Source organism: Erithacus rubecula (genome assembly GCF_903797595.1).
Source record: "Erithacus rubecula genome assembly, chromosome: 17".
Taxonomy (NCBI): Eukaryota; Metazoa; Chordata; class Aves; order Passeriformes; family Muscicapidae; genus Erithacus; species Erithacus rubecula.
In genome coordinates, this window is record NC_136669.1 from 2,711,386 (window position 1) to 2,736,593 (window position 25,208).

General features: G+C 38.7%; 1 long non-coding RNA gene across 3 annotated transcripts in view; it reads left to right on the forward strand.

Moving 5' to 3' along the window:
* The first annotated feature begins 7,470 nt into the window (after positions 1-7,470).
* Positions 7,471-25,208, forward strand: part of LOC306809159 — a 103,861-nt gene continuing 86,123 nt past the window's right edge. Inside the window, exons 1-3 of one of the 3 annotated variants that reach the window (XR_013776181.1) lie at positions 7,471-7,573; positions 13,673-13,753; positions 16,835-16,970. This is a non-coding gene — a long non-coding RNA (uncharacterized lncRNA). Of the gene's footprint in view, positions 7,574-13,672; positions 13,754-14,954; positions 15,058-16,834; positions 16,971-25,208 lie in introns of those variants that run through there. The other 2 variants (XR_013776182.1, XR_013776180.1) reach the window with 2 other exon arrangements.

The following is a 25,208-nucleotide window of genomic DNA, read 5'->3' on the forward strand; positions in this document are numbered from 1 at the left end:
TCCTTTTCTGTACTCTGCATTCAAGACACACTGTGTAGTCATGAATCATTAAAGTAGCAAAATTCAGAGGCAGACTTAGTTTATAGCTAAGTATAGTAAAACCAGAATGTAGGTCAGAAATCTTGAAACATTTTTTCTAAGATATTTGGTTTTGTTTTAGAGGTTGTTTTCCTTAATAGTGGGGAAATATTCCTGTATTTGTTATCTCTTATTGAATTAAAAATTTTTCTAAGTTCATGGCTATTAGCAAAGCTTTTATTTTTTGAACTGTAGTTATTAAAAATATTGAATGAGCAACACTGAGTGATGCAGTAACAGCCAAGCAAGGTAGAGGGAGATGAAAGGGGAGGATGTAAAAGTGGCTGGGAGTTTTTAGGAGTTTTTAGGTTTCATGAGCAGGTGCTGTTGCTTATAAAACATGTTCCATGATGCTTTGTCATGGTGGTAGGTGAGTGATGGAAGTGGAGACAGTACAATTAATACCAGAATAACAACTAGGAGTGTTTTTAGCATTAGCCAAAGCAGGAGACGCAGATATTTCTTCAGCAGAAACACTTTTTTGGATAATGCAGCAGAGCAATGTGTGTGCTCAGACAATGCAGAGTATGTTAGTTTGATATAAACACAAATCATGAGTCTGTCCCAGCTGAAACAGCAGCAGAATTATTCAAAGCAAATATATGCAGAGGCTGAACTTGCTCTAGCCCTTAGTGAATGGAGTGCAAGTGATGAGAGTTTGGCCTGTTTCCAGCAAGCCAGGCTTCTGTTTCCATTGCTGGCAGAATATTGTTTGGGAAATAAACTTGCATCTGAAATGTAAACATGTCCTTTAGTTCACCAGACTTTTGAAATCAGCTGATGGGAGTCGAGTAAATACTGTGGGGTGGAAATGTGGTGGCTGGAGATGCTGTAGAGAGAAGTGATTTGAATTGTTCTTCTCTTAGGAGCCAAGGAGTTTGTTTGTAGGCAGAGATGGGACTGCAGAGTGTTGTCTTTTTGAGGTGCCCACAAAATTCATTCCATAAAATTACCAATGATTCTTACTCTCAGTGTTAACAGAGGAGGTCAGTGTGCAAACATTTATGTCTGGCCAGGTTCATCATCTTCTTCCTCTTCTTTTCTCCATGGTGAAAGATGGGTGAAAGCCAAGGCAAACAGCAGCCATCTATTTGCAAGCTTTTTTAGGGACCCTGTTTGTGAGGAATTGTTATCAGCATTTTTGGCCAAATCTTGCTCACATGGCAGCCAGAGCAAACCTCTTTTGACCTGAATGGGAAATGAGTCAGGCTTCTGATACTTTTATAAGTTACATAAAATATTGCCTCTCCTCTCAGATATTTCTTCGAGCAGTGAAAAAACAAGAAAGTGTTTCATTTCTGTCAGGTTTCCAGCTGAAGTCCTCTAAGTGCTTTAGAGCTAGTGTGGATTTGGCCTCACAGCATCCCTGTAATTCTGGTAGCACTCATTTCAGCATTATGGATGGAGAGGTGAGAGAAGCCACTTGACATTCTTAGGCCAGAGCTGTAGGAGCACCAATCTCCTCTTCTGGCACTGCTCCCACAGTGCTATTTTTTCTCCTTGGCTGTAATGTGTCTCTACTAGCAAGTTGGATTTTTTCCCTCCAGTATGGGCTCTTGAAACAGCTGAATAAAGCATCTCAAAATCGTAACTAGGCCTGAGCTGCACAGACTTCAGCACTACATGACCCTTAAGTGCTGTCAAGGAGTGCTGCAGAGAAAGGTGATCTGCTCACCTGGGAGGCCAGTCTGCAGCAGGAAATAAAACAGGTGAATTTTGCCACACTCTCCCCAAGTTCTAAGGAACACCCTACTGCACATACTTATTCAAGCTGTCATCTCCCTGGAAACTCCCTATTCAGATAAAAAATCCCTTCAGCTTAAAATACGAAACAATATCCTTTACTGGTATAGAATGAAAGCCAAGGCTCCCATAACTAAATGATCATAGGGACTATAGCATTTAATTTCATGAAAGGAACTTGAATTTGATAACACAAAAGTGTTACAGCTGGTGAAAGATTGCTGGAATTTACATTTTTTATTTTCTTTGTAACTTGTTAATCAGTCATTTCATTGTGATTTAGCCTGTGTATACCACAGATGTGGGATTCTTGTAAAAAAACCATTTTGGATGCCTTTCATCCAGACATTCCACTTGTGTTTAGTTCATGGAGAAATCAATGCACTTCATGCACCTTCTTAAACATACAAAGAAGTGTTTCAGAGGGGATGAGAAACACCATTGTCAAGTTCTGGGAAAAATGCTGGCATCCTGGAAAATGTGTTTTCTGTAAACAGGATAAAACCCCCACAACCTGGAGGTTTTGTTGTTGTTCTTAAACTGAAAATAGCAATGAAGCAATTGCTTCTGGTTAACTGAATGTTTTGTTTCCATTTAAAGATTTTATTGTGAAGTCTTGAGTTGTTTTTGTTTTGTTTTGTTTTTCTTTTTGCTATAATCAACAATTTTCTAAATACATTTCATATCAAAAGAAAGAAAGGACCACAAACTTTCAAATGTGTCAAAGTTACTATTGGCAGCATAAGCCACCTTGAGCTGAAGTTTCTGGGCAAACCTGTAAACAGGCAAACACTGAAGCTGCATGAAAAGGGTTAAATAGGAGGGGAAAAAGAAGGAAATTTTGACTTGGCTCATGCTTGTGTAGTAGTAAAACCCTGTGAAAAGTTCAAGTCCTCCAGCACAGACCTTTAAAGTCATACAATCAAATTGATTTTCATGCAGGGGGAGCTGCCTTTCACATGGAGGAGATGAGCACATGCTTCATAGCACAGCAGAAAGTGGGAGGATAACTGGCAAATTGAATTCTGCTCTGAGCCTGATCCTGCTGTGACACAGTGGGGATGCCCTGTCCCTTTCTCTCCTGCTGAACAAAGAGAACTCACACAGATTATGGGAGCAGAATGCCTGGAGTAGTGGATGGTGTAACTGCATGTGCAAACCTGTTGTTGGTTTAACCCAACAAAGAGAAAAACACTCAGAGCCTCCCACCCACTGCCCCTGTCCCCAGTGGGATGGGGGAGAGAACTGGGGAAAAAACCTTAACATTCATGGCTTGGGATGTAGATTAACAGGACTAAACCAAGACAGAAAATAATGATAGAAATGATAAAAGAATGATAACATAAAAAACAAGTGATGCCAGCCAGCTTTCCCCCTGTCTGGGGGGCATGATGCTGTGGCATCCCTTCCAACCCAACTCAACCCATCCCATCCCTTCCATCCCAACCCAACACATCCCAACCCAACCCATCCCTTCCATCCCATCCCTTCCAACCCAACCCATCCCAACCCAACTCATCCCATCCCATCCCTTCCATCCCAACCCAACCCAACCCATCCCTTCCAACCCAACCCATCCCAACCCAACCCATCCCATCCCTTCCATCCCAACCCATCCCATCCCTTCCATCCCAACCCAACCCATCCCATCCCTTCCAACCCAACCCAACCCATCCAATGGTTCCATGAGGCTGCACATGGAACCAACCCCTCTGTGACATCAGCCCAGCAGGGGAGGGATCCCTGCCTGCCCTGGAGGTGACAAACCCTCCTTCCTGCAGTGACAGGTGCCACTGGCAGTGGTGGCTCTGCTGTGGACACCTGTGGGTGAGTGGGAACTCCTCTCTGGTGGGGTGGGGAGAGCAGCAAAGCTCTCCAGTGCTGCTCAGCAGCAGCTAGAACAATGCTCTGTTATCATTTTTCTCATCCTAATTACCAAACAGCACTATGCCTGATACTAGGAAGAAAAGTCACTCCATCCCAGCTGAAACTAGGACAAAATGTCAGGCAAAATTGCAAAAAAAGAAAAGAAGGAGATATTGATTCAGTGCTGTGCACCTACAGTCTGCAGTGGAATTTTTCCATAAAAAATATGGCACAGTCATGGCCTGTGGCTGCTCTCTTTTGCTGCCACTGGTGAGGTAATGGGATAAGGCAGAGAAAGGAGTTTATATTTGTTTTCCTTCTGTTAAAATGAGATTTATCCTTAAGAAAAGACTCCAATACTAGATTAAAAGAGCATCTTGAAAATGATGGAAGTGAAGCAACTTGTGAGATAATATTCAGCTCCCTCTCTCACTGCTGCTCACAGTTAAATTCAATCCCTTGAGAAGCTGTGTCCTTGTAGCAGTGTGTTTTAACAACACATTGCCCTGGGTTAGTAATGAAAATGTTTCCAGTACTACTGTGCTTGGGCAAAATGGTTTCAATAGCAAATCCCCAGCAATTCTCAATGTCTCCAGTGGCTGAGGTACACAGGTGTTAGACATGCAATGTTAGCCTGAGCTTGGTCTTTGATGTGTCCTTAAGGAAATGGGATTACAGCCACACTCAGTATGTGAAAGCCCAACACCTTCTCCCACAGGTTTTGAACCTAGGCTTTGATTTAAGCCATAATTGATGGAAAGTGGACTTGTCCAAAGTATTTAAGTTCATCCATCATTCTTCAGGAGACTAGATGATGATGGGAGGGCAAGACCTTAGAAATAACCTTTGCATGCTCCCCAACCATAGGAAATGGTTTATTTGCAGGTTATTAAATATGTTACAATCCTCACAGGAAAAGGTGACCTACATCACCTCCAGCCACATATATCTTTGCATGTGATCTGCTGAAAAAAAAAAGTGTAGCTGTGAATTAAATATCTTATTCCATAGAGCAGGATGAAATAGTGAGAATGTTATTCAAAAAACATCAAAATAATTGATCTGGTCTTTTTTTCTGTGAAATTCAAAATGGTAATAGGATATTGCAAACCAGCCAGTTGTCGTTATTTAAGTGATTAATTCAAATTTCTTGGCCAAGTTAAATCCTTTTTCCTTTATGAATCCATTTTTTGATTCTCCATATTCATTGCTTGAAGATGATCTCATGCCATTGCATGGATAAGACAAAAATATCATTTATCTAGGGCTGATCCCTGCCTCACCCTTTTCTCTGACTATTGATTTCTCCAGGTGTTTAATTTCTGGACCAGGTAATAAGATAGTGATCTGATTAAGGGGTGATGAGAAAATGAAACACTTTGATATACAATACATTCAGAAAAACCTGAATGAGAAATAAAAGGAAAGTATAGAAGTGAGCTCTTCTCAACATTGACATATAAAGAGAAAAATACAGAAAATCTTTTAAAACCCTCCAAATCTTGTTATCTAACAGAGGTCAGATTAGCCACTTTAGATGTAAGCTTGTACCCATTTGACTTTTTCCCCACTGCTTTTTGAAGTTGTTAAAGGACCTGTTGGTAAGTGAAAGCAGTTGAGTCACTGTTCTTTTAAAATGTGTTGGGTACCTCTGAAGGAATTTTTGTTAGAAATTACAATGCCTTTTAAGTCTAGCTCTAAATATATTTTAGAAAGCTACAGAATGTGCAATTCATTTTTGTGCCTTCATAAAAATGATGCTGAAGTGACAAGCAGGGTGACTCTTCCATGTGTGCAGGTTTTCCTAAACCCACTGGTGTCAGAAGGTGCTGGTAAATAGCTCTGTCTTCAAAGCTTTAAATAATTAAATTCCTCGGGCTAGCAAATAACCTTCTAAAAACTTGGCAATGCTTGAACCTTTTAGCAAACCTGATGTTAAAATGACACGATCTAAACAGCTAAATCTGAATTTAACTCCTCATGGCTTGATGGGCAGTTCTGGTTAAAAAAAATATGTCCAGCCAAAATATTTTCTCTGTTGTCAAGTGCATCGATTTTTTGGATGTGCAATGCCATTGCCAAGAAATAAAGCACAAAAATAACCCCTTAGAAAAACAAATCAGTTGTACTCCCTGCTCACACTAACAAATGTGTTCTGCCAAATCCTTGAGAGAGCAAACAGACCCCACTGAGCAAGTCAAGACACTGGCAAACCAGTGCATGTCCATGGGATATGAGGAGGGTTTGAAGGAACATGAGAAAGTGTTTGGAGGAACACAATAGTGCCATGAAACTGAGTGAAATGCCCCAAGCCAGAGAACCTGCTCAGATTTCTTTAGCAAACAAGCAGGCAGTGAATCTTCTGAGCAGTGAGATGCTCCTAGTTAGCTTTGCAGGAATAGTACATTTCCCTATGCTTAATTATTTAAAGGAAGCTGTATAATGGGTCTTTGGAATTGTGTGACCCACTAATCAATCCTTCCACTTTTGCAAAATGCATGTGGCATCGTTGTTTTTCCATTTCAAGATCACTTAGGAGGAGCTTTGCCAATCTGCTCCTTTGCAGTGCAAACACCAACACAGAGCTTGCAGTGCTGTTTGCCTCCTGTGCTTGTTCAGAGCCAGCTGTAAATGTTCCCAACAATTAGCATTTAGAGAAGAAGCAAGGAGTCTGTAAATTCCCAGCTTTGAAATCACTTTGGAGCTGGGGGAGGTCCCTTCCCAGTGCCGAGGAGCATCCTTGCTGTCAGATCCTAAATGGGAGTGAGCTTTGCTGTCCAACTGGGATTTCCCTCCCAAAACTTCTTCTTTATTATATATCTGAAAAACACCCCTTTTGGACACTGAGCTTGACCTTCTGGACTAACTCCTGCCCTTCAAATCCCATGATGTTATCTTAAGGAAGGTGCTGCCCATATTTAGTGCCTGTACCAGCCTAGCAGAGCTCAAACTCTCCATTTTCACCCTTAGGGAAGCATCTCATTGTGTCTCCAGAAGGAGGAGGAGGAGGCTTAGCTTTGGAAGGTGTGCTCAGGATTTTGGACATGATGTTGCTTTCCATAAACTCCAGGAAACTGTGTAGGGACTGAGAGGAGGATATGGAAACCATTAATTAAATCAATATATTAGATGCCTTTTAGTTCTTTAGTCTGTTACTAATTCTCTAATCTTGTTTTTATTGTATATAAAGGATGCAGGAGATTGCCCCAGTCCATTGCAGTCCTGCTAGAGACAAAGGGCTGTAAACATCCACTTCTAGGAGTATATAATATTAAACATCTCATGGCCTTGCAAAGAGGGAGTCAAAATTCTGTTTGTCCTGTGGCATCTCGGGAACTGCCTTTATGAACCTCAGTACTGTCCCCTGAAAATTAAATAAAATTGTTCACTCCAGTTAGAGCAATGCATAATTGGATGATACAATGTGCTATATTTTATCCAGACCTACTCTCCATAGAAGTGCATCTGGGATTATTCAATGAATCGATATAATAGGATCCTTTACCTACAATTGCTGATTTCTAAGTCTGGGCTGGACAAATAGATTCTATTATTATTATTATCTATGTTATAGATAAATAGACAGCCTGCCCTGTGCTGTGGAGGTGAATACAAGGATTGTAAAAGGGTTTGCCATGCCAAGATGCCTGTGCTGTGTCATGGGTAGTCACACAACTCCTGGTCTTTTTTACAGCTGTAATCACAATGATTATTAATGAGCTGTATCTCTTCAGAGCTTGAAGTATTTGAATGTATATTTTAATTTAGGATTATCTGTGCTGGGTAGGTTTTTTAGATAAAATCTTGGTCCTCACTGAAGTGGAGTTTTTGTCATTGACTTTGTAAGTACTAAGACTCTACCCATTATATCAGGTGGTAATGATAGGTAAGTGAACAAGAGTTTTTTCATAAAAAAATGCCCTGCAGTGCTTCTGAAATGCACAACACACAGAGAAATATATTGTAGCTTTAATGATTTATTCAATGAATGTAAAAGCTGGTTGCATAAAGGAGATTTAAGTGATTATTACCATCTGTCACTAGGTTTCACTGTGCTGCAATAAAAGTGTGTTTCAGATTATCAGCAGCTCAGTCACATAAAAACCCAAAACGACCAGTTTCTTGTGATGGCATTTCCCAGCTCTGCCCTTGGAATTGCCTCTGCAGATGGTGGGTATGTGAGGGCAGAAATGCACAGAACATGGATGAAGCTCAGCTGAAAAATTCCAGAATGGAAGGTGAAAAACTATCCAGGGTGAAAGGGTTGAGCTGGATTTCAGACAGTGGGTACATTCCATATCTAACTTCTACAGTTCCCTAATCCTCTTCTATCCAGTAAAATTATAGAGACATTTTTTCCCCCATCCACCTTTTTCCTTCTTTTGGTTTTGTTGCATTACTTATCATTTTGACTTGTTTTTTTTCTTCTTCCCTGGCTTGCTGAATCTTTTCTCCCAGATGCAAATACAGTTCTGGTAGGAGCTGCTCCACCACTGCCATGAAAATATGAAACACAGAGAAAATAGAGGGAAAGGGGACAAAATCACTGGCAGGAACAGGATTGAGTTGAATTTTAAAAAAATGAACTAGCACTTTATTTCATATCTCCTTTCTTCCTCTGATTTAGAATCTAAAATAGGAAAACTTGAAAGTAATATAACAATACCAAAGAGGAAAGGAAATGGTTAATAATTTTGTTTTTTTTTCATCTTAGATCAAAATTAGCAATACAGAAGGTTAGTGTTTTGCTACAAGCAAGGGATGAGGACATCAATCATGTTCTCTGTGCCCTGGGAAAACTAAGGAGGAGAGAGTGATTCTGAATCTTACCAAAGATTATTAATGAGTAACAAGCCAGAGAAACATGGAAAAAAGAAAACAACAACAAAAAAAATGCTATTACTGTTACATAGTTCTTATCTGACTTCCACTGAATCCTTTTCTTGGTACTTTTTTGCCAATTTCCTAGAACTGGGCATTTTGTATTTTCTCATTTTACTTATACCTAATTATTGCTTTGTTTCAATAGCTGTTACATTCCATGGATTTCTGTCTCTGATGATTGTGAGGGACTTAAGGATTTTGATTAAGGATCAATATTATACATATAAATAATATTTACTATTTTTATTGTTCAGACAGTTTTTTCAGCCACAACCTGGGCTGATTCTTTGGTGAGGTATTCTGCTTACATGTGCCTATCCCTGCCAATATTTTTTTCCCCTGTTGGGTTTTATTGAGCCACTTTCTTTCCTTGTGTTTGTGCTTTGCTCCTCTCTCTGTCCCCACTGTCCTTCCTGAAGACAAAGATGTAGGAGAGATTCATCATCTCTTCATCTGTCTGCATGAATGGAAGTGCTGAATAACTCTGACAGTCTGAAAAAAAGATCCAGTTTTGGTTCTGTTGTGAAAGCTGGAACCCTGAACAAAAATCTGATTATTTCTGATGTTGGATCAGCTCTTTGTGGTTTGCACAGTGAATATTGTTGAAAATCCTTCCCTTGGCTGTAAGTGCTGGGCTTGGGCTGTTGTCACTCTCTGCCTTTGGTCAGGGCTGCAGGTACCAAACATCTCCCACCCACATGGTTTGATGGTCTGACTGGACACAAGGAAACATCTTTGTGCTAAAGAAAATTTTTACAGTTGGAGGATTGAAATGGTTCATGGTTTCTGAGGCTGCAGAAAGATGGTGTTTGCCTGATTTTAATGTCCAGGCATAGTATTGATATTCCCCCATGGTTTATTTAGACCTCAGGTGTCTGAAATATATATTAACTATACATTATATATTTTAGATGAATGCTAAAAGCTTGTTACCATCAAAATTTGCTCTAGTGGTCCTATTCTGATAATAGCTCCACTTAGCAGACCACATTTTTTTTTAATTGCTTGAGCAAATACATTCTCAAGGATGGAAGGAAAAGGTAAAAATGTGTGGAAACCAGAATCTCACCAGTAGGTGAGTGCACAAGTGTGGGAACTTCACTTGGGACCTGGAATAAGCTGTGGTAGAAAATCCATTGTGGGCTTGATCAAACAGTGTTCTAGCAGGGGCACAGCTGGATCTGGGGTGCATAGAAGTGACCATAAAAATATTCTACTTCAAATTTTACAGTCTTGTCTGCAAGGGCTAAATCAACCTGCAGTAAGGAAAAAAAAAAAAAAAAAAAATCAACAGAAGTATTACTGTTTCCCCACTGGTATTCCATTAATGTATAATATCTTGTATACCTTTGTTCATGAAGAAGTTAGGCAACAGTCTAAAAATACACAGCAGGGGAAATGGTGAGCTGAATTTTTTATTATTTGTCATAATATTTGTGCTGTAGTTTAATAACTTTTCTATTGTACTTCAAAATTCCCTCATTGGTGAGAGAGCACAAACTGCAAAAGCAGCTTGTTAGGAACCTGCTTTGCTTATCCCCTGCATGTACAGCATTATTCTTCCAGATATAAGCTTGAAATGGTCTTTCATTTTGGGATATATATTTAGGATTGGGCCACAGATAGTTTTCTGTCAGCTCTGTGAAATTAATACTTCTTTATGACAGTGTTTTACTGCTTGCTGGATGTAATAGCTTCTTCCATTGGCACTTATGTCCTTTGCAGGGAAAGAAATTTGCCTCTGTGACAGCACACTTGGAGTGTCATTGGCTTTCATACTGTCTATTAGAAAAGGTAATTGTGAGGAGCAGATCAGACCTCAGTGAGGCCTTCTGAACTGAACCCATTTCAAGGGGGGGAAGCCAGAACTGTCAAGACTTTGACTTCCTAATTCCTGGAGAGATGTTAATTTGCTTGGCTGCCTGATCTACAGGGAGCAGAAATGAAACTCCCCTCGCACGACCTTTGGTGTCAATCATTATGGGAGGCATCTGCATTTATATTGTCAGTGCACAAACTTTCTTTACTTCCTGAAGCATGAAATCACCTTTCAGATGAAGAAAGAAATATAACCCTGCATTCTCAGGAGATGTAGCAGCTCCATCTAAGGCTTCTGCTGCACAGAGAAATGTTTAAACACAATATTCTGACTTCAACATCAACCAATCTCTTGGAAGTTGTTGTTTTTCAAGTGAAAGTTACACTATATTTTTTTTAAAGAGATCTATTATTATTTCATATTATTTTAGGACTTTTAATGCTCCATCTCTAAGCCAACAGGAGGTTTATCAGTAACTTTGATGCTGTCAGCAAAACTTGGCCCAGAGTGTCTCACATGAAGTTCTCAGTTAAATCTGTGTTCCTCTGGCACAGAAAAAAAGAAGGAAGTGTATATTTTAATGAAATTTTACAAAGTGGAATAACAGGGCTGGTTGGTAAGCTGCAACAGCAGGATATACAGCCTGTGCCTGTGATATATGGTCCTTTAATGCATTGAATTCACTGGGATATTTTATGGTGTTTGCTACCAGGTCTTTGTGATCTCTGCTGACATTCATTTAATTGGAGGAGTCACACAGAGAATTTTGGGGTATCTCACTGAATTCTTTCACTACAAAGTTAGCAAAATGAGACATACTTGTGCATTTAATTACAGTCATTGGGCAGAGACCATGAATTGGTTGCTGGGGCTTGTTTCTTGCTGGCTTTGTTAATACTCACGTCAAACTTCTCACCCATCACCTGAATGAGTCAGAGACTTCCTATTTGCCCTGAGTTTGCTTGCAGCTCTAAAGTTCTGATCCTAAAAAAAGAACTCAGTATGCTTCCAGTAAAAGTCTGTAAAGGCTAATTTTTAGTTCCAGAGTTGAGGAGATCACACAACAGACGTGCCAACTTTCTCATTCTTTGAAGCACAGAATTATTTTCTTCACTCTAAATGTGCCAACTGGAGCTTTGTTTGTGTCAGTACAACTTATCTTAAATACCTCTGCCAGACTGTGGCTGCTCATCCTTCTAGGTAGAGACTCAGTCATAAGGTGTGCTTCAAACTGTGTCAGCCCTCTAAAACCTATCCTCATTTTGAAGTGAATGGGAGAGAAATTTGATTCATTTTCTATTTTTTTTTTTAAATTTTGTAAGCTGTGATGTATTTCTGTGTCATTTTGTTGCCTGAATCATGTGGTAGAAAGACAGATAAATTAATACTCAGAGGTCACTGGAGATGCCACCATCAGGTTTGGGCCAGTGCATGGAGTAGAAGTTGTAGCCTCAGTAAAAGGAGGGAGAGTGGAAAAATTGTCAAGAAGTTCACTGCACAAAAGTGTCAGAACTTTCCTCTCAGAAGGACAGCTGTGCTGAAGAACAAGATTGGACTAATCCAGAGTCTCAGTCCTCTCTTGAGCCTGTTTAATAAATCTGCCACCTAGAGCAGTGACAGAGCTTTCAGGGCAGGCTTGGAATGTGAGGAAATGTATAAGCTTTAAAAATGAACCTGTGATTTCAGTTTCTGTCAGATCTCACAAGTGAACTTGCTGTGCTTGTTAAAATGTGGCTATGGAAAGACAAATTACTTAAAAAATGGCACCTCCTTTACAGAAATGACACTTTGGGAATCAGTCAGGATTGTTTTAATGCCCAGACCATACTCCTCCTGATCTTGGTTCTTTGCTGCCATTGGATTCTGTAACACTCTTGTTCCTTCCTTCCTGCTCCTCTATTGCCAGATTTCCCATGGGATGCTCACAGGCTTTTCATGAAAGATGGAAGTTGGTAAAGTAGAGAAGGTCATGTTTCCATGACAGCAGCAGAACAGGGAGCATACAGCAAAGAGCTGGACCCAACTGGGATGTTTCCTTATCATCTCCAGCATCCCCAGGACCTGTGCCCAAGGAAAAGGATCCTGTGAGCATCCCTGCACAGCAGTCTCCAGGGAAGGCAGCCTGGTCTGAAGGGCTCTGGGAGGGTGCTGGAAGGGAATGACTTAGGATTCCCTGCCTGGATAATCCAAGCAGATTCCATGGACTGTGTCTCTGCATCCTGACTAATCCTTCACATGAAGGATTAAACAATTAAACAGGGGAAAAATAAAACCCCAACAAAACAGTGCAGAAGAGATTTTTGGAAGTAAGAAGAGTAGAAGAGTCAGCTTTCCTTACTCTCTTCTAGGTCATGATGCACAGGGATCATGAGTCAGCCAGGAACTGGGAGGATGATGAGATTTGAAAGCAGGTTGTTTTGTCTCTGTCAGCAGGCTGCAAGATTGTTTATGAAAGGCACAAGTTGAACTGAAGTTTAAATCTGCCTGATTTTTTTCATCTCCATCTGTTGATAAGGACTGGCACAAGCCCAATGGCTTCATGGCATGAAGCTCTTTACCATCTCAAAGAAGTCTGAATTTCTCTTTCTATCCCTAGAAACTCTCTATCTACTAGAATCTAGAAAGAATAAGTATATATTTTTAGAAGCTCAAAGCTTAAAAAAAATTTGTTCCTTATTCTTCAAACCAGAAACCAGTTGGCATGACCTACTTTCCTATTTCTGATATCAATAGGATATGAACATAGATAGGCACAATCCTTTGTTAGCAAAGATAGCACGGCAAAGGACAAGAGAAAAAAGAATTTACATTGCAGGATTAACCTCTTTTCCCCCCTATCAACATGAATTCTTTCTGTGCCAGTTTTGTAGAGGATTTTCCATATTGCATTGCAGCTCAAGGAGCAGTTCCATACCTGGTGTAAGATGCCCTGCATCTCACATGACAGATTTTGGCAGCTTTTACTACATTTCTGTATTACAAGCACAACTTCTGTTGTCTCCTTGGCATAATGAAGATTCACTCAACCCAACAGTCCTTAGGTAATTCTGTATCTTAGCCTAATATCTGTCAAGTTTAGTGTGACTCCATGTTATACATCTTTTTACAAAAGACCTATTCTTCCTAGTCAAATAGTCTGGGTTCTATGCTTATTAGCACATTAAATAACCTGCTTAAAATGTCACCTGAAGCACTGCAGAAAATCATCAATACCAACTGTGAATTTAGCCCAGATGCTTTGAACTTGTATCTGATATGCCTCATGTCTAATATGTTCCACAGGAAAATTCAGGGAAACATCAAAGTAGTGCTTTCCCACGAGCCCTCACATCCTGCAGAGCCAAGGCAATGGAAAGCAGCCAAGTAACTTCACACTGCAAAGCTGGAACTCACTTTTCATTGAGTGATGAGTCCGTCATCTCTTGCAACTCACAGTTTTAAGAAGCAGGAATCCTTCAACCAGACCCCAGGAGTGCAAGCTAGTGACCCTGTTAATCTCTTCTCTACTTCAGTGGCATCTGTCTTTTTTTTTTTTTTTTTTTTTTTTTTTTTTATATAACCCATCTGTACATCCTGGCCAGCAGGAAATCAAAAGTGCAAAAGTAACCTGTCTCTTCTCAGTAAGTAGGGCACCTTCCATCATGTGAAACAAAGCAGTTGTTTTTAAACTGGTGCCTGAACTGGAAACTTGAAGATATCATGAAGAGTCTTTGTGTGTGGAAAGCTCTGTGCACAGCCCTTGTCATCACCCCAAATGTTCACCAAACTGAGAAAAGCTGCCCTTCATGCTGGGTTTTGTTCTGGTGGAGGAACTGGGATAGAGGGGGAGTGGAGGTGCACCTTCTGAGTTAGAAAAACCTGGAAACACACGTGAATAAATTAATATATGCATCTAGCTTGCAGTTATATGCATCCTCTTCTGTCTGGGCAGAATATGGGTCTGGTCCTTCAAAATTCCTCATCTGGCTGGAGCCTTTTGCTGGAAGACAAAGAAAACTGTAATCCGTCTTTGAGATGGTTTTGAGTTCTCCCAGTTCTGTCTCTGCTGCATCTCTCACAAGGGTCTCTCTGGGTCCACACCATGTTCAGCTCACTGTGATCTGTATTTTCAAGCTGGCCCTTGGCTTGGGACAGAAACTTTGCTCTGGAACATGTTGCAGGGTACTCACTGCCCTGAGGAGCAGCTCTGTGAGAGGTGCACGTGCATTCCTTTAGGAGAATTTGGGTACACAGAGAGTCTAAGCAGTCAGAAAATCTCAAGTGCTTTCAGTTACACTGAGAATTTTCTAATGTATAAAGAAGATATGGTCTCTTTTGTGCCATGATTATACTTTGTCATCTATTGAGTTTAGGAATTCTTTTGCCATTTGAAAGAGAAAACAAACCAAAGCCAGCTTTTAAAATTAGTGGCTTCTAAGACCTGTATTTTCTGTAATAATCTCCCATATCAGTACTGAATACAGATTTGTGGTCTTCTGGTGCAGTGAGTTTCAGATTGACTTCTTGTGTCTGTATTGCTGGAGAACCTGATTAAAGACAAACTAAATATGAATTTCTTGTTCAGGTCATGGCTGAGCCATTGACTGCTTTGGGACATGGAAAAATGGTTCCTCTAGCCCAGGCTGCTATAAAAATACTTCACCTGAAAAAGTACAGAAGTTTTGAGGCTCTTTGAGGTACATATATTATAGAGGAGAGTAGTGAATGGAAAGTAAATATTAAAGGTTTTTTTGCTAAGAAAGGAAACATTTGCCTAGGGAAGTTGTGATAAGAAGCTTGTCTGGAAGAGCATGAAAGGTACTCACAAGCTCAGCATCAGGCAGAAGAGCAAAGATACTGGCCTGACTCTTTGTGTACATTTTTATGAAGATGATTGCTCATACTGAAAGCTCTAAATGCAACAGGCAAAGCATGTTTATGCAGGATTATGTAGTTCTTGAAAGTCTATTCCTCATCAGAAGTTAAACATAAAATTTCAGCATTATCAGTACAAACAGAAGTAAAGCTTTCCACTCAGATAAAAAAAAAAAAAAAAAAAGAAAAAAAAAAAGAAAAAATAGAGGGCCATTTTTCTTTCTTTGTAAATGAAAATGGAAAATAATTTGTTGGCTTTTAGAAAATTTTTATTTTTTTACTCGAGTGCCTTTCTCTCTGGGTATCCTTTATGCAGAGAACAAGAAGCTCTTTTTGTCCTTGCATTATTTAGAAATCACAAGGATTGAGAATCTCAGAATGATGTCAGAATTACCAGTTGATTTTTCTGTGTTTTTTTTTTTTTTTCATAATGCCATGTAGAAGATTCCTGAAACTGGCAATAAAACAAGAATAGAGCAAGGACTGAATTCACACTTAGTGCTCAGTTCTTGATAGTGTCCTGCAGCCCCAGTGGTGTAAATTGTGATTATGGAGATCACAATTATGGATATTATAGCATGTATGGGAAATAATCCCTGGAGAGGGGGAGAATGCTTAGTTGTAGATTTTTTAATTAGCAGCCTATATTGTCTGTTGATAACAAAGTCTTACTGACAAAGCTGGAAACATTTCTTGAGCTCCAGATGGCTGCTGTTCTTTATGGCTTGCTGTAGGGCACAGACTTTGATTTTATATATTTTGATAATCTATCCTGATTATTCAACTAATACTCATTGTTCTCCCTGTGCTGCAACAAAACCCTTTGAGAAACTGCAGCATATGGCTTGGTGAGGGAAATCTCAAGATCTAGAAAAATCTTATTTATCTATTTTTCTCATTGTTTTGCTTCCTTTTCCTTAGAGCTAGGACCTGTAACTTTGATAATACTTCTTTAAATGTTTCCTAGAGACAATATGTGAGATAAAGTCCCAATCCAAACCAAGCTAACAGCAACAACAACAACAGATTCTGATTTTCATAAACCAATATTTGCTTTGTGTGTCCCAAACATGGATGCAGTTTTCCTAATTGTTTCAAAATCCTGCTGCTTTCCAGTAAAACTTTCATTCTGGAGTGGGTCACAATGTCCAAACTCTCCTGATTAAAAGCACTGATGTAACCCTTAACAAATTGGGAAAACCAAAATCTGTGGACAGAGATTCAGGAGAGACCACTCAGTATAAATTTTTCATTTGTTTGTTTCTATTTTGAAAAATGAAATTGAGCCAAAAAAAAAAAAAAAAAGGTGCAAAATATTTATGTTCCTTCAACTCTACAGTGTTGTTATCAAACTTCTGCTGTCAAAGCAATCAAAAAATAATGATTATCATTAGTTGATGAAATGGGTCTGTGATTTATGTACCATATAAATATTTTGGCATTTGCTCTTTATTCATACTGTGAAATAAACTTGCTGAACCTCTGCATTAGAACAAGAGTGAAAGGCAACATAAGGAAAAGTTTACATGGACATTGTTTTTCTTAGGGAAAAGTATTTCATTTATATATTTATTTTCATATTTTCTACAGGTTGCCTGGATAAATACAAATGCCATTCCCACCCAATTTAAAATATAGCATAAAGAAAAAAAGGACAACTTCTTAAGAAAAATATTTTACTTCACTGCACTCCAGGTGTTGTCTTGACCACAAGAAATCAATTGAGTTATTTACTATGGAGAGAGACATTCTTTGTTGTATGGGGCTTTAGAAAGTTATTCTGCACTGTTCAGCTGCCATTTAATTGTGTAAACTTTTGCCAGCTGTCTGCAAATAGGAAAATTCGATTATAGAAGATGGGAATGTCACTGATCTGAGTACAATTTGACCCAAAGAAACACACAAGGTTAAATATTTGAGAAGCAATTTTATTCAAGAGAAGATGGATAAATGAGAGGGCAAGCAAAGTTCAGTGGAGTAGGCACCATGTATTTATTAATAATATCTGTGTTGCTCTCTGGTGGGCCAACATGAATTGTAGGATCCTTGAATATTTGGCTCTTGGGAAGATGTTAAATCCCAGTGCAGGATTTATATTCTCTTGATGGCTTTGCTCTCAACACTTGCATTGCAATGGAAGAGACAAAAAGTTCTCTGCCATCCATAATATTCATTGAAGGGACATCACAGTGATTTTGATCAATTTTAAGAAGTTGTGCTTAGTTCTTGAATATTTTCTGCTGCAGTTGTGCCAACTATGAGAAACATGCAGACTATGACTAAAATTGTTCATGTGCCCTTGCTGGTGTTGTATTTACATTCCTGTGGGTGAAAGGACAAACTGTGTGTGATTCTCAAACAGGGAACACTCAGTGTGGGTTTGTCCCAAATGGCTTTTTCAGAGACATCCCTATAGCTGTGACTTCAGAGAACTTATAAACAAAGTGTAAATGAGCATGCAGCTGACTTGGCTGATGTATGTGTACAGCTTAATGCTGAGGTTTTTCAGTTAGTATTCACTTCACAAATGAGAGATGTACGATGTTTAAATTAAATGAATCAGAAAAAAAAATTGATTCCCTCCTTTCCCTCCATCTTTCTTACTAAAAGTTTTTGGCTCTTTCACATTAGTGGCTGTGCTATATATTGGCATTTACACTAATGAAGAGCCCATGATGTTTCCTAAATGTTCCACTACAAGGACCTTGTTAATAGCTTTCATTTATCCAGCAAAATAGGAGCTCCTTGCAATCTCCAACGCACTGTGCAATAAGCCAAGGACATAGAGGGGACATGAAACTGTCCTTAACTGTGCCATCCTTCATTCCAGCATGGCCAGGTGCTTTGTCCAGAACTGGGAATGCAGGGTAAAAGAAGCTTGGCCAGTGATTTTTGCTCCTCTCCAGTGACAGAGAGACAAAAAATTGAGATTTCAATGTGCCCTGTGGTTTGTTCTACACTGGTTACTGAGAATCTCTCTGATCATGTGGAGCTGATCATTTACCTAACACAAATCTGGGGCACTGATATTGGCAATTCCTTCCTTGCCTTGCCAATCATCCTCATTCCACAGAATTTGTGCCTAACCTTGGAGGTTTTGATCCAGGTGATCTTGTGCAAATCCAGTCAGGCAAGAGAAGCATTGCCAAGGATAAATAAATCACATGTGGTTCATCTCCCAGCCTGTGCTCTGATAGCTGTTGAACTGAAGAGTAAAAATCCTTTTCATACTCCAAATGTGATATTTAGTCACAAAGAATAAGAGTAATTATTTTATCTATCTTTTAACAATTAGTCTTGACACATCATAATGGGTTCTGTAGTCTTCATCTAATCAGCAACTTTAAAATGATCATTTAAAGACTGTGAGTGATGAAGATTAAAAATTACAAATACTAATAATTTCCTGTGATTTAAAAAATCAATTGGAGAGAAAACTAATTTCATCTCAGTGAAATTGCATTGTCTAAGAGAAGTCATAAAGATATACAAATATAAAGTAATCAGTGCCAAAATTTAAAACATCTTAAGGGGACATTAATATTATTTGCATATATTTGGACTAATTTGCCTTTATTATGCTGCAGAATGCAGTCTTTTAAGTTCCTCAAAATAATTTAAAGGTTGTCACTGAGGCTGCTGTTTTATAAATACTTGTTTTTCTTTGAAAGTAGAAGTACTTAGGAATTTGTGATCTTGGTTACTGTGTTAGCATCTATTTTCCTAAGAACAGCAAAAATAATTAAACACACTCTAGGTTGATCTTTAAAATTTTCTCTTCTGAACAAAGCAAAGTTCAGAAAACAGATTCATTTTTGGAGAGTGTTTTTGCTTGTTGTTTATTTCTCTCAACTTTATTAAAATAATAGGACAAACCTCTGAGAGTTCAAACTAGTCCTTCATAAATAATGAAAATCTCAGATATTCCACTGTGACTTCCCCATCCTCTGGTTTTGTTGGGCATCACTGTAAGGTGTGAGAGCACAGCAAGAATGCACAACTTCATTGTTTTAAACTGACCTGAGACAACCCTCTGGCTCTTTTTTATTAATCCACAGAAAATCCCTTTTCCCTCTATTTTGAAATTAAATGGAAGCCATGGAGCTCCTTGCAGGCAGGGCTGGACTTTCCTGTGCTCAAAAAGGAGATAAATTTGGGACTGAAGAAAGGGATTCTCATTGCAATATATAAAAAAGTTTTATTCATAATGTAGTGGTAATTAGCACAGAACTCTTTTACAATGAATCAATAATGGAAATAAATCCTACAGTGCACTCAATACAGGAGGAAATGAGGAAATTGCTATATCATAGTTTAGAAAGAGCAGGAACAATTTCTGGAAGCACTGCCAGATATCCCCAAAGGTTTCAGCTGCCTTTGCTACATGCTAGAGGCACTAATTTGAAAATGGAGCCGAATTTCTGCATTCTAACTCTCACTTTTGCAGAACTGTAGAAAGGTTCCTGTTTTGCTGTGTATCAAACATAGCATAGTTCTGTTGAGGCTGTGACACTGTTTTCTCAAATCTACAGTCAGTGCTCCAGATAATTTAAATTAATATGAGCTGCATGTTTGAAGAGAGAATTCTCTGAAAGCAAAGAGAACCCAAACAAAATGAAAGATACCATGTCCTTGGATGTTTACAGTGACTGACTGCTTTTCTTTGGTCAAAATTCTTGAAGAGCTAAAACCACAATTCCTTGCAGGACAACCTCTTCCTTTGGTACCTGCAGGAGCATTTTAACATCAGATTTGCTGGATTGGTAATTCTGGAATGTTGATGAAACCTGCTGGTGTAACAAAAAAAAAAAAAAAACCAACCAAAAAAACCCCCAAAAAAACAGATGAAAAGAAAAAACTACAACACCAAAAGTTTGACACTGACTCAGCTGAATGCTTTCACAGCCTCCTTCAGCATCTTCTTGGTCTCTTAGTGGAGGCAAAACTCCATATCCACTCTTGTCTGTGAACACATTCCAGACTTGAGCTGTGTTAATGAATTCACTTTAGAATATCAGCATTTTTAATTATCTAAAATTTGTCTTGTGGTCTAAGGAGTGTCTTCCAGTCCTGTGTCTGTACAAGTGTGAGGAAACACTGTCCCTGTAGAGGCATTTCCACACTTGAGCTTCTATAAAAGTGAATTAAAGCAAAATCAGCTGAAAATAAACTTCAGCTGGAAGAAAATGGGCTGACTCCATTTTTGACCAAGTTGAATCTAAATCAATCCTACACAAGCCCTAATTAGGCCAGATTTTGTTCACCTCTCAAGGCCAAGTCCCACATTTATTTTTGATTTTGGAGCTGCTGTTGCTGTTAGTTTGCTGAGCAGGGTTAGATGTCCTTGTGTGTGAGCAGGGCCCTGCTGAGGTTGATGCACCCTGATTATCCCAAGTGTTCCATTGCCAAGTGATTTTGTTATTTATCAATTTATCTGGCTTTCCTACAATCCTGGGCTGCTTCTCTGATAGCCTTGAACCTCAGCTCTGTGGAAGGAACAGATGATTTATTTTTGCTGCAGGTGGCTGCTGAAGTTGCTCATTAACTGTTATTGATACTTGAACACTTTTTGCTATAACAGACTTTTTTTGGATTATTAGATCTCTAGGAGTTTCAGGATTATTAAGGTTCTGAAGAGCTTACTCTTTTTTTTTTTGGTGTCTCTAACATTTGGGGTTTTTTTAAAATAATTTGTCCCATTTTTCTTTATTTACTAAAATGTCTATTGTAATCAAAAGATCTTCTATTTCATTTTGACCTTCTGGGGAAGATTTTTTTCAGAAGTTCCAATGATTCTGTAATAACTTGTTATAGGAGGTTCTATGTGTGGTCTGCTTCTAGGACACCAACTTGAAATTCTCAAAATGCTTGAAAGTTATTATATATACTGTCCTCAAGTAAATCATGTACAAATAATGTGTGGAGATGAACCAAACCTATTGTGATAGATAAAATTGACTTGGAAAAACAGGTTTTTGCTCCCAATCCTGAGATCTAAAGGAAACCAATTTTAAAATGAAAACGTGGCATTGAGCACAGCAGGTTTTCCCCACCAGCACTAAGCTCATCAGTAATAATTTTTATGTTATTTCTATTTGTGTTTTATCTGACTTCTGATTTTAGAAGTGATTAGAATTTTTCAATTCGTTTAAATGGGAACAGGATTGGACTAAGAGCTAGAGTAAACATACATCTTCTTTAGGATTTAGGGGTTTTTATAGCAGCAGTGATGCAGATAGGAATTCAAAACATGATGCAGCTCAAGGACTGATGTATCTGTCCAGACTTTGAAAATTACCCCTTTAATGGCAGGACAAAGCATGATTATACAACTTTTGAGACAAGCGTGGCTGTTTATTTCATGAAAAGCCCTTTTTTTTTTTTTTTTTTTTTTAAATTACCATTCATTTCTGCCACCAGGGAAAGCTACAGATCCTAAGGTATTGTGCAGATGGTTTGACTTTCTGAGAGCTGAACTTGGTTTGTGTGTCAAGATTGTGACATATTTCTCAGAAATTTTTAGTGGGAATGACTTGCTGGCTGACAACAAGTAGGTCTATTGCAGGGAGAAGATTAGAACAGAATTGTTCTGCCTCATGGCCTGGGCTTTTAACTACCTCAGAAAGCAGCAATCTTCCTCGTTCTGTAAAGCTGTTATAAAAAAATCCTGGTGGTTTTTTATTTTTGTTCCACAGCTGTCAAAATGGTACTTAGGATGTTTATTCAACAGACTGTGAACTGGAGGTGTAGTCACTGAGCTGATCCTGTTTCAATCATTGACCTTAAGTAGAAAGAAGGGAAAGATCAAACAAATATTTTTTTTTTCTGATCTTTGAAAAGCTGCCAAAACTAACGAAGTTGAATTCATTTGGGACAAGTGAGATGCTTTTGTTTTTCTACCTCTTTCAGCTTAGTTGTGTTTTGGATGGCACTCAGCTGTTGCAGCTGGAATACAAAACAACTGCATCAAACCCCTGTGAGAGCCAGGTCTACCTCATGTAATTGCAGAGCCACCCAGGAAACACTTGTTTGGGTATTTTTAGTGTGTATTTGCTCTTATCTTCTTGGTAAATAGCCCAAATTTACACAATGGGCTTGGTTTTGTATTTGTATTTGTTTTGCTTTGCTTTTGCATAGGGGAAAGAATTGAATAAATCATTTTCCACACTTTAGCTTTCCCACAGGAAATCAACCTAAATCAAGGGCTGACCCAAATACCTCTACTTTAAAAAATGACAGAAGTTAATTTTTAACTATGAATATCTTCCTTTTTTGGTATCAGGCAGACTACTGATATGAAACCCCCTGGAACAGTTGGTTGTGTCCTTACTCTCAATTCTTTGAGGAACTCACGTGTTCCCAGTTTGGCAACCTCTTATCCATCCACATGGCACAGCCTGTCCAACATTCACCTGTTCTCCAGGTTCCACATGCTGGGAATAAACCTTAAAGCAAATCCATGTTTCTCAAAAGGTCATTAAAGCTTTCCAAATGAAAATTGTCCAGCCAGGTTCTTGTAGAGAGTGAAATGATGCTGTGTTCGTGATGAATGTAATTTAAATAATGTGGCCTTTTAATGGCCCAAGACAATTCCATCCCATCTTGTCTGCTGTTGGAATTTGCTGCAGATTCGAGTCTGGCTGTGGCTGCTGGCTCTCCTTGAGTTAAGATGATTTTGGAGGTCACTGCTAAAAATGGGGGTGGATTGTTCATTATTGGAGAGGTTATTAACATATTTCTGCATGAATCGATGTGAATTTATTCACTGAATTGCAACTGAAAGAGCATGAGACTCTTAATCTCAGGGTCGTGGGTTCGTGCCCCACGTTGGGCGCCAACTGCTATAAACTTTGACTTCTTCCTATGTATCCATAAGAAGGAGCTAGGCTTAGCATGGAGATAAACACAAGGTTCAAAAGAGGCTCCTTGCCTTTCTTATTTCATGGTGGTCCCAGGGAAAAAGAGGAAGAGGATCTCAGGTCTTAGCTTTTTTTAGGAAAGGATCAGGGAGGGGTTATTTGGCTCTCTGCCAATAGGATAGGGACAGTAGGGAAGAGGTAAGACCTTCCTTATACCTCTGGTATCGGATTACAACAGAGCTCAGCTGCACCAGCCTTGTTTTCTTAGGTGCATTACTCTGTATTCTGGCCCTGTGATAGAATAATTTGATTTCCCAGGAGTGTAGGCATTTGTAGGTTTAAATAAATAAACCTGATATTAACACAAATACATGAAAAGCATTTAACTCCCTGAAAGTTTCATTGATGTTAAACCAAATCATCCCACAGAGAATGTGGACTTTGGAAAATTAATTTTATTCTGGAAAGTCTGTAGCAAGCCTTTTCTTCCATTGAACCTCAGTATTGTGTTGAGGAATAAGATTAATACAGTTCTGAAATCAGTTATTTTAACCTGAAATGTAAGGGTGTTCACCAGCAGGAAACAATTTTCACTCACCAAGAATGAAACTCATACACAGAAAAGAAATATTTGTAAAGACAGTACTTCAGAAATCTGATAAAATGTGTATTTTCAACTGAAATTTAAGAAGCTATTAAGTGCCTGTAAAAATTTTCTGTTATGTAAGTATTGCAAACAGACTGGGTTATTTTTTTTTTCTCTCTTCTGACCTCCTTCATTTAAATTTTTATCCCTCTGTATTGCACTTGAAGTCCAGACAGACTATTGTCTGTAATGGGTTGTTTGAGAATTCAAAGACCTTTCAGTTGTATTGAAACCAACATGCCTGGTTTATGGATATGTCTGTTCCTTTCAGTCATATTTTATCATTTATTCATCAAAAAAAAAAATCAGCCTGGAGGAAAACAAAAATTATTTTAAAATGGTTTTGGCTGAGTTGCATGAGGCAAAACATTTTTTAAAGCTTTAAGGGTTGTTCTGTATGAGTGCTGATTTTTTGGTATAAATTTCACTACCTTATAAGAGTCAAAGGATAGAAGTTGCCTTTGCATGAATGTGTGTGTGTGCTCCAAGAGAATTTGGTTTAAAAGAGCATTAATTTAAGGTTTGATAGAAATTCTCTTAGGGCAGTAGAAAAACTTCTATTGGTTTCAATAAATTGACTCAATCCAACAGGCAATTAACTCAGGAACCAGACCCAAGTTTTATGGTATTTACTAATTGATCATATTTGCATTTTGCTTGCTGTGGATTCAGAGACACTGTGCTTGTCACCCTCCACTGAGTTCCCTTGTCTCAGCTCTATCTGGTTCCTTGCTTTTCAAAGTTGAAGGGTGAACAAGAAGATCAGGAATTTCATCATGAAAGCTGCACGATGTAAAAGAACTGACACCTGGAAAAACCAGCAGAGCTAAACAGGATTTGACAGGTTGCAGAAAAGAGAGAGTGAACAGGATGGGAACAATGAGCAGCAACTAATTATTATTTCACTGGTCACCACAACACATTAAAAACTTCCAAAGGCTATGAAATTAATTGCATGCAGAACAGCACTCAAGGTGCTTAATATTTTGTCTCTCTGGGACAATTTGCTGCAGACATCGTTTGAACTACAAATACAAAGCAGGGAAGATGGGCCTCTCTCTGGCTGTGTCATTCTTCATTTTAATGAGGAAAAAATGTCACACAGAGCAGTGTGAATTTGAAATATTATAATATGTTTCAGTTTTATGTTGGAGTAAGTATGTTTCTTAAAAGAGCCCTAATGATTCTAAATTCTAGACCTTGTTGACAAGACATCTGCTTACTTGGCCTGTGGTTTGTGTCTCATCTAGAAGCTCATTAACATATATATTAAAAGAAACCTATTAAAATATTTGCATTTTAAAATGAATCATAACCCCCCCCTCCCCCCCCACTTTCCCTCCCACCCCCATCTTTTAGAAACTTGTTCTGGTCTTGCAAAACATTCCACTAGGGAGAGAGAAATATTTCAGTTATTTTCGAATCATTTAACATTTGGGTAATTCTTATAATTACTTTT